The sequence below is a fragment of the Haemaphysalis longicornis genome, unplaced genomic scaffold, assembly GCF_048455015.1.
Source record: "Haemaphysalis longicornis isolate Haplotype H1 unplaced genomic scaffold, Haemaphysalis longicornis Haplotype H1 scaffold_9, whole genome shotgun sequence".
Taxonomy (NCBI): domain Eukaryota; kingdom Metazoa; phylum Arthropoda; class Arachnida; order Ixodida; family Ixodidae; genus Haemaphysalis; species Haemaphysalis longicornis.
The window spans coordinates 54,257,495-54,271,221 of NW_027526460.1; the positions used below are offsets into that span (position 1 = coordinate 54,257,495).

The 13,727-nt window shown below is 44.6% G+C and overlaps 1 protein-coding gene and 1 non-coding gene across 2 annotated transcripts in view; both read right to left on the reverse strand.

Moving 5' to 3' along the window:
* Window positions 1-448: 448 nt before the first annotated feature.
* On the reverse strand, window positions 449-521 carry Trnaa-agc (transfer RNA alanine (anticodon AGC)). Its single transcript has one exon. It is a non-coding gene; the product is annotated as a tRNA-Ala (tRNA).
* A 12,566-nt stretch (window positions 522-13,087) lies between these two features.
* Window positions 13,088-13,727, reverse strand: part of LOC144153191 (uncharacterized) — a 49,078-nt gene continuing 48,438 nt past the window's right edge. Inside the window, exon 5 of the mRNA XM_077684839.1 lies at window positions 13,088-13,234. The gene's annotated coding sequence lies outside the window, so the exon portion shown is untranslated. The remainder of the gene's footprint in view (window positions 13,235-13,727) is intronic.

The window sequence follows — 13,727 nt, forward strand, 5'->3', positions numbered from 1 at the left end:
GTTTTTTTATCGGGATCCGCCGACATTGATATCAGCTGCAAAAAAGGAAAAATCTTTTGGGATGTCGAAAAGACTCTCTATTCGCAGAGAATATCGTTCTTTCAAGAAAGTTTCAATTTAAACTCCGGTGAGCACGCATCAACAATGCTTAAAAGCACACTCGGAAACTACAACTCCACATTCAAAGCTCGCGCCGAAAACGAAGGCGTCTTCGCAATATTGTCAGGCCATCGGGCAGGCGGCGCCATCTCACGGGTTGAAGTAGTACTTCATCGTGGGGCTACAGATGACGGGCAGTGTGGATCACCACCGTGGTGCGGATACTTCGGCGTTTGTTGACTGCCTTTGTGACACATCCCAAAGTAATTTGTCGAGCAGTCGGGTAAAAGTCTCGAACAACCTAGCTCATAACCACGTGAGCATAAAGAAAAAAAAAAAAAAAAGTGAGTGGAGGTGCGGGGTATCGATCCCCGTACCTCTCGCATGCTAAGCGAGCGCTCTACCATCTGAGCTACACCCCCAACGGACGTTAAGCCTCAATAGGACGGTATTTATGCCGGTGCAACTATTTTTCTTGCGCAAACCCTTCGATTTGGCGTGTGCTTTGCTTGTTACGCTTCTTTCAGTTTGATTTACGGTCAAGTGTTACATTCTGAGTCCAGTCATGGTTGCCGAAAAAGCGATGCTGAACGCGCGGAGAGTTCAGCGAAGTGAGATCTCATGACGATCGTCGTCCAGTGCATTGAAGTCCTGCTCTCTGAAACGTTTTGAGCCAGATAGGCAGCAGTTGCGCGGTGGTCGTGTGTACAGACGTAATTCGTGTGATCCCATGGGAGGAGAGGTGGTGAAACATTCCAATCAGAGAGAGAGAGAGAGCGGTTGAGAGGGAAGCAGTGGGATAGAACAAATAGAGAGGATATTGGTCAAACCTCCCAGCTGATCTATTCCAAAAGTCAGGAAAGTGAACCAGAATATTATTGTTCACTCTGGAATCAGTAAGAGATTGGTCCGGTTCTGCAAGGGCATCTGCGTTGTTCTGATAAAGGTTGCAAATGAATATCGAAAACTGCCCTTAAGGTCAAAATATTCTGGACTCGTGGAAGGGTTCTGCTTTTTCGAAGTCTCGAATCGGGTCGAACAGAAAAAAAAAATAAGGAAAAGAACTTGCTAAGTATGTTGGAACGATTAGTAACGCATTGAAAACAAAACAAAACAACAACAAAAGACAAAAACAAGGAGCAGACTTCGAACATAATTTAAAATGTAATAATAAGAGTTTCTTTCTATAGTATCGGGTACGTGTTACTAACACGCAATGCTGCTTTACAAGAGTGGGCAATGTTGGGCCAGAATAAACGTGAAAACAACAACAACAACAACAACAACATTAACAACAACAAAAAAGGCTGGAGTGCACATAGGTGTTTTTCCATCGGCCAAAATGTTCGCGGCCGCCATTTATCCCTGGAGACAGGATTTCAGAGTCGCAATGTGTTTAGCAGCCATGTATACCTACCGATATGACATTGCTCGTCTCCGGGATTTGCAGAACACGTGCATATTCGTTTGAAACAAAATATTCGATACACGGAATACCAAGTTCTCCAGTTTAATAACAACATCGCAATTATTCAATTCGTGCGAGAATATCCCCCCGCCCCCTCCACTAAGAACGCATCCAAATAAAAAGAACTTATTTTTAACATTTTGACTAAATATATGGCACTTTCTGGAACTATTCCCGGGCAACATATACAGGGTGTCACGACGATAATTGGAACACCTTAAAATTTTTTCCTGAGCGAACCGCTCTCGGTTCGCGCTCAAAATTCACAAGAAGGTCGTATTTTGTGGTCTATTTTGTTTGACACCGGGAATAATGACGGCACTTACCTGTTTGTTCCGGAAATAAATAAAAACGATTTTAACCTATGGGAAATGGCAGCCCATTTGGACGTGCGAACCAGTGCCAGGTGATCTTGGGACGACAGCGCCAGCTGGGGTATGAAGAGCGAAACGGACGATGGGGATTCACGCTCATTCCACGGCAGGAAGGAGCAAAATGGCGCAGGAGATGATCAGAAAATGTAAAAGCAGGTGAGGAAACAAATCCAACATTTATTGGCAATGATGAACCGTGTTGATAATTTATTATGATTGGTATCAGCTGTTATGCAATATGTATGATCATCGTAAACTAAGGACGAAACAGATTTTCTGATCGTTTGCTACCGGTCAACTGTGAATCCCCATCGTGGCCTCCGCGATCGGCTGCCGGCGGCGCGCCGATCGCGGAGGCCACGTCCCTATCGTCAAGTTTCGCTCTGCATACCCCAGGTGGCGCCGTCGTTCCAAGATCAGCTTGCTGGCTCGCACGTCCAAATCGGCCGCAATTTTGCAATGGGCGAAAATGGTGCTTGTTTATTTTCAGAATAAACCAGTAAGTACCGTCGTTGTTTCCGGTGTCAAACAAAATAGACCACAAAATGCGACCTTCGTGTGAAGTTTTAGCGCGAACCGAGCAGCGGTTCGCTCAGGAATAATTTTTAAAGTGTTCCAAATATCGTCGTAGCACCCTGTACATTGGCTGATACTGTGAACGGCCATCCTTTCGCTGCGTCTTGTGGTTGCCTCTCGGTCTGTACCTCGTACTTTCGCCGTGCCTGCGCAAAATGAGTGAAGGGAAAATGCAATAATCAAATTGCAAAAGGGAATCCTTAAGGTAGTCAGGATGGGCAAATCCAGGCGACACATCGTAAGTATATACGTAAAATGTAGGCACAAGTAAGCTGCCGCACCAAGAAAGAGCGCGAACAGTTGAAAGGAGGTCATCACCACCACCACCACCACCACCACAATCATCATCATCATCATCGTCATCATTTATTTACCCTTAAAGACCCTGTCTCTGGCATTATGCAAGGGGGGGGGGGGCGGATACGACAACTTGCGAATGGTCATGATAACTGATGAGGGGGGAAACACAACAGCAATAGCAAGAAGGTTACATAAACACGCCAACAGCAATAACAAGATTACATGAATGGGGAAAGTGAAAAACAATGCAGCGTATACATGTTCATTCAAACAAACAAAAAAAAAAAAAAAACAGACAGGGGAAAAAAAATTGCGGCCACCTCCCCGCGAGGGGAACCCTGTGTAGATGCGACGCATCGTGGGGTTCACTTGGTGTTTCCGTTGGATTGATTCTGAAATCACGTGAAACGTGTCGGGAACGCGTATGATTATTATGTTTTATGATTATTATTATGTTTTATTGGCCAATCTTGGTCAATCTCTCTAAGTGGTATGCTTGGGGCTTCGCTGTCGCTACGACCTTTACTCCATCATTGTTGCTGGAAGTGGGAGCTTCTTTTCTTTTATTGCAAGTGTTAATCATTGCCCCATCATGCGTTGTATCAGTAGCATATCGACGTAGTTTTAATGAGTCAAGGATATAAGGCGCGTTCGTAGCATTCGATTCTGTCTCGGCTTTCTCTTAACACGCCAGTCTGGAATACGCCAGTCTGGAATGTGTCATCAACAATGTAACAAAATGTAGCAGCATGTATAATAGTGTGTCTTGCCCTGTACATTGCATATTTATTATGTAAATAAACCTGTTTTGTTGGGGGAAAAAAATCGGTTTTGTGGCGCTGTGGGAAGAGCACCATGTACCTCGCGTACCGCCCACAGGGTCGTGCGATCGAAACCGGGCGCCGCTAACTGTTATTTTTTTTATAGTGTAGGGGGAGGGGTGTGGAGGGACAACAACGCCGTATGGAAGGACAATGCGAGTGAATGAGATGCAGTCGCATCTAAAAAACAGATGGAACAACAAAGAGAAAAAGATGAGCCAATATGTAAAGCAGGGTTAATAAGTTTTTGGGGAGCAACAAGAAAAGACTAACCCAGCAGCCGTTTGACCGCATGGGGTAACAACGGCTTAAAAGAAGACAAAAAAAATGTGGGAGGAGGCAATACAAAAACAGATGTAACACCATTAACAATAGCGTGAGACAGGAATATGGAGGGTAAACAAGCAAGGTTGGCGCACAACAGGGTTAGTGATCCCTGACGCAGTTTCAGCGCATGTAATCTCAAGATAAATTCGGAAGGAAACAACACATGGTGCGCCAAAAAGAAGAGGACGTCTCAACAAGAATCGATTAAACGCATGAGGTAACAGGAAATACAAAAGCAAAGAGAACAAGAGATGAGATACTTGGGAACTATACACTAACATCCGGGTTTGATTGTACTGCCCGCAGTTAGGTAATGGGATCTAGTTTTACAGGTGAACTGTTAACGACATCTTGAATTTATTTGGGTCACGTGCGGTTACTATTGAATCAGGCACGTTAGTCCACTCCTCTACGGCAATAGGAAGAAAATATTTGTTGAATGCATTTGTGGAGCCATACAGACGCTGCTCACTCAATGAGTTATGTAGGCGGTGTGAAGTGCAGAATGGCGGTGGCAATAACGAGGTATGCATGTCGGGGAATGTATAATATAGTTTATGAAAAAGATAGAGCCTTGCGATTTCCCGCCTAGAAGTGAGGGTGGGGAGACCGAGGGGCGATTTTATGACTGAGATGCTCGAAAGAAAGCTATATGTCGCAGAGATAAATCGGGCTGCGCGATTTCTGATTGACTCAAGATAATTTATCAAATAGGTTTGGTGGGGGTTCCATATTGCTGAAGCGTATTCAAGCCTAGCCCGGACAAAGGTTGAGTATGCCAATTCTAAATATTATAAATTTTAAATAGGCTCTAAATATCTTACTTCTAAAGGAGATTCTAAATATCTGCTTCTAAATTTCTAAATTCTTATGTTTAGTTAGCTGTTCCAGCACATGCTGCAAGCAACAACTCGAATGAATGCGGAATTCATGTCGACATTCTGTAATAATACGGTACCGCCAGTAGAAGCCGCACTCAAATGAGGTAAACGGTGTGCGTCGACCGTTCGTGAGAGACTTGATTACAAGTATAGGAAGACCATCACTTCCATACAAATAGCATAAAATTTGTAAGCGAAGCATAGACTATAACATTGCAAGACAAAAACAGTTGGAAGAGCGTAATAGAGGAGTAACAGAGCTTCATGGGTAATGGTGTAATAAGCGTAATAGAACGTAATAGAATCTTTCCTCCATGATTGTGAACCAACTAGCCCGTATTCACACCTTAGCGGTAGAGGCATTCGTCGTGTAGTGGACAGAAGCGGGTTTGTGATGGTGATGACGATGCGTGTACGCGTGAGGAACAACCCCAGAGGGTCGTTGCGAAGTGAGACGTCATGGAATGTTAAAATCGATGAAAATAACAGCTTCGTTGAAATAAACTGGCGGGTTAATCTTGTTGATATAACTGCGACTGAATGACGAAGCTTGTTCGTATTTTATAGTTTTGACCGAGGCATGGTCAACTCTTTCGGCAGACAACTTTTCTTGCATGGGTATGCTTTTTCCACAAACACCAACTTATCCATGCATAAAATCACGGGGAGACATCAGCCCCCCTTAAAATGCAGTGATTGCAAAGGCGTTGGTGTGTAATTGTCGAACGCGTCCTATAGTTTTATCATCATCATTTCCGCTCTACGTCATTTTCTTTGCTGCATTACTATGACAAGCCATACCAGCACTCGCATCCCGAGGCACCGAATTCCTTACCTATAGAGACCGAGGCTGTCGCTCAATCTGTCGCATTGACCACATTAGTTTTTTTTTTTTTTTTTTTTTGCGAACGTCGCAAGTTAAGCGATCAGAGCACTGACGAAACACGACGCTGTAAAAGCACGTTTTGCGGCGGGCATATACACCCGTCTGTAACTATCTACCCGTTGCAACAACGACTGGTTGACTTCCTTGCACAACACAGCGGTTGTGCTAAAAAGGCGAGTGGAGCGATGAGCGACTTCAGGCGCAGCAGCAAATTAAAAAGTTGCCTTGAATCTACTCTGGGAACGTAGCCGACAGCGAAGCCAAATGTGTGTCCGACACAGAACACAACTGACCGGGCGCAATTATTTCAAATGAGGGAAGAAACAAAACACGCCTGTTTGGAATTTGAGACTTCGTATGCTTCTCAGAAAAGTAGCTCAATAAATCTTGTAACGAGTACAATTTTATCCTAACACACCGAAATGGGGCTGTTCCTTTCCCTTGAACTTTGTGGTGCTGTTTGAATGAATTAGAAGCTGTGGATTCATGTTATCTGTATTGAAACTGCGTCTCGGCCTCGTCGGCCGCTTTTCTGGTGCAGGAGAAAAGCGAAAACGCCCGTGTGTACGAGATTTTGGCGCACATCAAAGATCCCCAGGTGGTCAAAATTAATCCGAAGCCCTCCACTACAGCGCGCCTCATCGCCTGCGTTGCGTCGACGCGTTAAATCCTGCAATCAATCAATGAAACTGCGTCTGATAGTTATCCGCGCCAGCTGAGATAGATCTCCCCATGGCTACGTATTCATTTGAATAGCGCAACGTCATATAATTGGTTTAGAGACATTTTCGATTCAACACGAGTAACAGCCGTTTTCTGGAACCAAACCCCTCCCGTATAAGTGTATGTATTGACGGAAGACGTGAATTTCGTTTTTTTTTTTGTTTACAGCTCCGCGGCGACAACTGCGTGAGCTTCGGTGCAATGACGGCCGTCTTAGCGGTAAATTGCAGTGAGATTTTTTTCCGAAATATCTAAATGAGATTGAGAGCTGAAGAGCATCCGCGCGGAAACTGGCTCTGCCGCAAGGCGCTTTGGTGTGTGTATGAGAGACATGCTTGAGACATTGGGGCATGGGTTTCCCCAAGAATCGAATGAAGGGAGTGGGGGTGGGGGTGTCTCAATGGTTGGGGTAGGGGGGGGGGGCGCAGAGGAGGCGGGAGGTTGAATAAACTAAACAAACTGTTTCTTTTTTTGTTCTCTAGTTAAATAATAGATGTCTATTAACCAAATCCTCATCCCCGTGACGTATGTTTCCCTTTTTCTCTATTTAAATCCGGGATGCGGTGTCCTCTATTTAATCCTAAAAAATAAGTTATTGTTTAGAACTTCAGTTTTTACCGAAAAAGGTCAGTATTCAGTTCTTAATTGCCTGACCATTTTCCAACGTATAAGGACATTTTCAAACTTGTTGCCTGGGTCTATGACGAAATTTAAGTTTTTGAAACAATGTTTACGCAGTACACGAATTATGCAGCAGTTATGAAGCGGGCACCGATTGTCTTTTGACGCTCACAAGTAATTAAAACGCCAGGATTAGCTTCCGTAGCTCTTCGCCTAACCAAATTCGTAATTTTAAATGTAGATGTTGAAAGAGCTTCTTCAAAGAGTAGAGCTGTAAACAAAGAACTGCCCCGAATCAATGAAGAAAGTAAATTATGTGTTTTCACTACCGTCAGCTCAAGATAAAGGTGGCCCCAGTTGAATTATGTTTGGGTGAGAGCTTGTTGATATACGCTTTGTTCGTACTTCTTTGCGGGCTTGTTCTTGTTCTGTACCAGTGGCATCTGACAAATGAATGTCACGTAGTTCTTATCATTATATCTGGACACTTCTTTTTTGACGGAGTGTGAAAACAACGCTAATAATTCAGGTTCCTAATAAAAAAAATCAATCGAAGACCGGACATAGGATAATGGGTCAAATAATGACGCAGCAAAAATCTCGGAATCTCGAAAACGTGAAATTTTTTAGACGTCTACAGAAACAAATCAAAGTGTTAGTAATGCTAATAAAAGAAGGAAACATTGATTTTCAAAATAAAAATAGGAAAATAGGAAATAGGAAAATTTAAAGACTAAAACTTCATAACACCGCACCTATTTACAACAGTATACATTTATTGCTGTATCACTACACCGCTTTTACGAAGAAATAATTAAAAGCTTGTCGGCCAACGTCAATAGCGTCTCGCGTGTCAGGTACCACCGAACCTTCCATACTTATGCTCATCAGCTCATTCACATGGTTGGGAAGACGACGGCTTCTTTATGAGCGGAAAACTTCAGAGCGGAAAACGAGCGCTCAAAAGTGGCTGTTGTGATCGGCAGCAGCAGGAGATGGATGAAGACGTCTTGCACGCTGAGGAAAATTGTGGCGTGGTGAGGCTGAACGAGCAGAGATGCTACAAATGCGGTGGACGTCAAATATTCCTGAATTCATGTGGAATTGTTCTTCTTTGCATCGTAGTTGCTTCCAATTTGTTCATCGTATCGCAGACCGACTGCTGGGAAGAACTGTTTTCCAGACTACAACTTGTTTCTTATGCGGCAAGAACGCGTAAAAACAACGGAGCGCTCTAAAGCAGTCTACAAGTCGTTGTCGGAGATTCGCAAGAATCAGTTCCTTGTACATGGTTAAATGGAATTCTAAGCTTCTCTGGTCATCGCGTGTTAACTCTTGAATGTGAGTGCCACTTTTTTTAGGCCCTGCACCGATGTGTTTACGTCTTTGAGCACTCCTCCGACCGAAAGGTCCGCAATCGTCCCCGTTGGTGCCTCGACGAGAGGACATAGGTCTGCCACAGTCGTAGACGTTTTCTGAATGGCGGTCTTGAAAGACGCCAATGGCTTGAACAGACGATCCACACATGAAATAATTGCAATCGTTTTCTCTGGCCGCAGCAATAGCCCGCCAGCTTCAATGCTCATGTCCCCACCATCTTGATAAATGCTCTCTAAGGCCACCAGTAAACGCTCAAATAGCGTCGGGATACCATACAACGACCGGTCGTGGGAGAGTCAGCGAGTTTTTTTCGAATAGCCATAGCTTCAGCTTCAATCCTTGGACATCCTCAATATTTTCAAGGACGCTCAGGTGCTTGGGCCCTTGCTAAATAATAGGAGAGCGAGGAGATCAAGCTGATGGTCCGCTTGATTTCCTTTGATGACTCTGCAGCTCGAAGCAACGCAAGCTGCAGAAAGTGAGTATAACAAAGGTGGGGGCTGCAATGCTGCTTGAGTAAGGATTGTACCCATCCATGCCGGCGAGAGCAGTTCGCCGCCCCATCGAATGCACAAGAATCCATCTTGGTCGAGTCCAACAAAGACGTGCTCAGCTCTTTCAAAATTGGCGATGTCACAGATTTGGCCTATGTGTCATAAATAACATCGGCATCAGGAAATGCGCCCGTTGGGTGGCCGTTGGTATCAAGATAACCCACGTAGAAGGGCTTAAAATTTGTCTTACGTTGACGTCGTTGCATTCATCAGCCATGCAAGAAAACTTCCTGAAAGTAGAGAGGGTTGTCTTCACTTTCTCTACGGTCGTTCCCTTAAAGGTCGCTCGAAACCCTTCAACCCAGTCTGTTGAATTTCTCGCAGAAAGTTAATGAGTGCTGGTTTGCTTGCGTTGAACCCCTCCGCGACCTCGGGATTCACTTGTGCCAGAGAACTCAGCAGGGGTATCCAGTTGGATGTGGGGGCCATTTCTTGTTTGGAAAGAAAATAAGATGCGACCGCTATGTTCTTTCTCATAAACCGAGCCTTGTCGTCAGCGCATTTAGTCGCCTCGTTTAACGCTTCTGAAATCGTCTGTGGCTGGCGTAAAAGGCGTTCAACGTGTCTGTGAGCCAAACGATCCGGGCCTGCCAGTCACGAAGAACTTTCAGCGGCAACTTCGGAAATTCATGTGAGATGCAACAGCCGGGTCTCCGACGAAGGGAGAGGGGCTGCCAGCTCTGCTGTTTTTCCACCCTTGCACCACTAGTGCAAGTTGAGGCATTTTTTTTCGAAAGTTTTTAAAAGGGCTCTAAAAGCCGTAGAGCTTATTTGAAGCAGGAGATTACACCTCTACCTTTTGTTCAAAGGCAAGCAGCCTTGGTTTGTTTGTCTTGAGAGAAATAATTACCAGTATTGGAGAGGATGACAGGTACCTCGGTAGTGGGAAAAGGCGTGGTTTGAGGCTTCTAGTGCACTTGGTGCCCAACTATCGAAATTTTCTCCCTAATTTTAAATAAAGGGCCCTGCACACTCGTATACAAATCCTTCTAAGTATACCGCATCCATACAATTCTTGTCTTAGCCGCAAATCTGGCATTGATTGATCACAGACATCGTATTTGCGTTGTTGTAGCACTACATGCGCTTGAAACGATATTATTACACGCATGCAACTACTACAGAAGTAAACAAAGCAAGCTGGGATACCTCTTCTGTTCTTTTAACAAGAAAGTGTTTTATTCCGGTATTCACGAAGATTTCACTTACGTCATATCCGTCACGGAAGTGACGCGAGTACCCAGGCAGCACGGAAAGTCCGTTTCTTGACCGGCCAACCTATGGCTGTTCTCCGGAATGCTCGGCAAGAGGCAACAAATTGGCTGCCGTTGATAATAAAATGGACGGTACGAATCCGGCTGCCGTCACCTCGTAACGTTTTCGGCAGCCAATGCTCATATGTTGGTCGCCTTTCACTGGTTTGCCGTAACCACGGTTTCTCCCCGGCGCGGGTTGCTTATAAATTCTCTGGTAAGTCACCCGCCGCCGAGGAACGGCGCTTGCTCCCGCAACATTGATCACAAGACGTGCGGCAAGCTTGCGGCTGCCGAGTACTCTTTTTTTCTTTGAAAGCCGGTCATCAAAAGATGAGCAGCACGTACCCGTCTAACGAAGCAAACGGCCTGTAAAGGGTGCACCCCTGCACACAATGTCTTCTTGCGGGGAAGCAACCTTTAATACTAAAGAGTACATATACTTCAGGTTGTTCGTTGTCGGGTTTTATATTACAACACGAAGGTGTTTTATGCCTATATACACCAACATTCCACTGACGTCATATCCGTCACGGGAATGACGCCAGTACACCTTTGCCGAAGCAACCCGCCAGCAGGACGTCGCTCGTCAAGCACATCCACAAAAATTCGCCAACCCGCAAATCATGCTAAGCTGGAGATTTCGCTACACATTTCACTTTCGTGTTTTACAAATTCCTATGACGGAGGAATGAACCCCAGTTTTTCACGTTTCTTTCATCAGCTAAATGAGGCATATCAACAAAGTAGTTCTCTTTTTCCACTCCGCGGAGCCACTAGATCGCCGAGCGAACTCCAAGCCAGTGTCGAACTCTGAGCCAGTGTCTCTGAGCCAGAGACCCCCATTTCCTATTATAACGCGTTTAACTTAGGCTCCTTGAAACAATTACGTTTTCCCACCCAACGAAATTCCACCTAATACTGTAGCCGACCGATTTTTCGTACCTGGAGGGAAACGAAAAATAGTCCGAATAAAAGAGCAATGCGAAAAATCCGCGAGTCTTTACTCCCATGGTAGATCTGCGAAATATCAAGCAAGTGCGAATTTTAGGAGTCCAAAAAAATGGTCGGCTACTGTATATCCAACCCAGTACTCCGTTATGTGCCAATTTTTTAGCGAAAGTGGCACCCTCTACCATATCGTGTGGGGGCGTCAATAAAACCCCAATATAGGCAGGCCTATGCGAGCGAGAGAGCGAGCGAACGAACGAACGAACGAGCGAACGAGCGAGCGAGCGACTGACCTACCGAACGACCGAACAACCGAACAACCGACCAAGCGAACGACCAACCAAGCGAACGAACAAACGAACAAGCGTGCGAACGAACGTTCACGTTAAGTCCAACGCCAACGCTACTAATAACCCAAAGGAAATAATGCTGTGCGCCCGTAGTGTGACGGATGATAGCTGAATCGGATAGGAGCCGGTTTCAGAACGCGATTGACACAGGTTCGATTTCCCCCGAGGGACGCGCCGCTTTTTTCAGTTCGCGTTGGCAAACTTGCGGCCGCATTAAACGTTCCACGGTTACAATTTCGAGACATTTTAGACTTCTGGGTTATAAAACTATTGGGCTGCACTCGTTGTTGCGGGGCAATGATGTGGTCCTACTGCATTCAAGTTGGCGCAGTGAGGCATTAAAATAACAGTAAAGGGCATCCTGCTTTATCAATAACAGATGTCTTATCAAGACCAAATTTAATAGATTAAACACAAGGAAATAGTGAGCTAGAGATAAAGTTTTATGCGAAAATATTACGGGCCATTGTAGCATAAATCCTTGGCATCATTTTCTTCCTCTGAGCATGTCACTGAGGATGGCACAAAAAGACAGGTGGTTTTTTTCAGAAACCATTAGGTATTTGTAATAACCTTCATGATAAGACATATCCATAAGACATTTTCCCTAGCTGCTATCCGGCATCGCTTAAAGAGACCTTGCAACAACACTTCCGATAAACACTCTTTTCTTCCTTCGTGCTTGGAAGCACTGCACAAGCTATAGTTATAGCTAGCACAGAGCGACACTGGGTGCTTCGGTAGTTGCCTTCGAGTTTCCACTTCCTTTTTGTGGCGATATGCTTTAAAAGTAGCTAGTGAACGCATTTGTTGCAGCAACTCAAAGGAAGCCAGCGACTACGCTAAGATGATATTTTCTGAGCGCGCGAACATTGCCAAAACTGGGAAAAGAAAATATTTTTGTGGCATTGCTGTAATGCTTGAGCCTTGAACAGAAAATTTTGATTGAAATACTTTTTGAACCCCTTTTTGAAGTAAAGGGTGCGCTTGTTGACTACGTTCTGAAAGCATTGATGATTTAGAAAAAAAAAAGCTGAAAAAATCGTTGCATGGTGCTTTTAATATACATATTGCTGCCATGATATTTTATACTTATTGTTCTGGTGCGTTCTAAAACACTAATTTCACCTCGATGCGCTGTTCGAAATTTCTGTGAAGATTCAACCAAACACAAATAAATCGATTGGATTTGTCGTCATTGTCGCTGTGCATCGTTTAAATCATCGTGTGCGAAGGAAAATTTGACATCCACCTCAATGCAGCCGCATGGCCAAAAAAGAAAGCTGCATTGAGCTGGATGTCAAGTTTTCCTTCGCATAAACTTGCTCCACGTTGGGGATTTCCCCTAAATCTGGTCGATCCTCATCATGGTCATAATCTAGACTAACCGGACCTATTATCTGCCAACGGCCACAAAGTGTCTGCAAATTACAATGCTGGGAAATCGGTGTCTTTAATTTTTTTTTTGGAAGTGTCTGTGTTGAAAAAGGGGAGATGAAATAGTCAAGCTCACAGAAGACACATTGCCGACTTCAGCTAGTTTATTTTTAAGACCCATAGACGCTTCGTGCGATGACCATAGTGTATACAGCAGTAGTCGTTGTCATGGAGTTAGAAAGCTTTGCTGTGCTGGGTCCTGGTAACTGTATGGTCTGCATCAGCGCCAACAGCTGAAAAAAACAAAACAAAATACTTTTAAGGCAAATGTTACTGTGGACGCGGGTGCTAAGGCATCACGCGCTACGTTTTCTTGTCGGTGCTTGCAATCTGCTGATACGTAAATATAAACCGAGGTAGTCAACAGTAATGTTATCTAAGCCAATGTATATTTTAAGTATATCCACCAGCCCCACTTTAAATACCTTTTTCTGCCATTTTCTGCTCCCATCCAGAAAAAAAACACTACAGACAATCATTAAAAAAATTGGGCTGCCTGGTGAATTTTAAATTTGCGTTTGTATCGGGAGAGTAGCGCAGCGGGCGCAACTTCTGAGGTTGTAAGTGCAGGGGCGTATTGAAGCACATGGTTTTTAAACGCGAAATATACTCGATAACAAATAGTTTGTGGTTAGACGCAAGAACTGTAGTCTCACCACAGCTTAGGGAATTGGGTGCCCGCAGTGAAGAATTACGGACTTTGGATGTGCTGCAAGCACGGAGTGC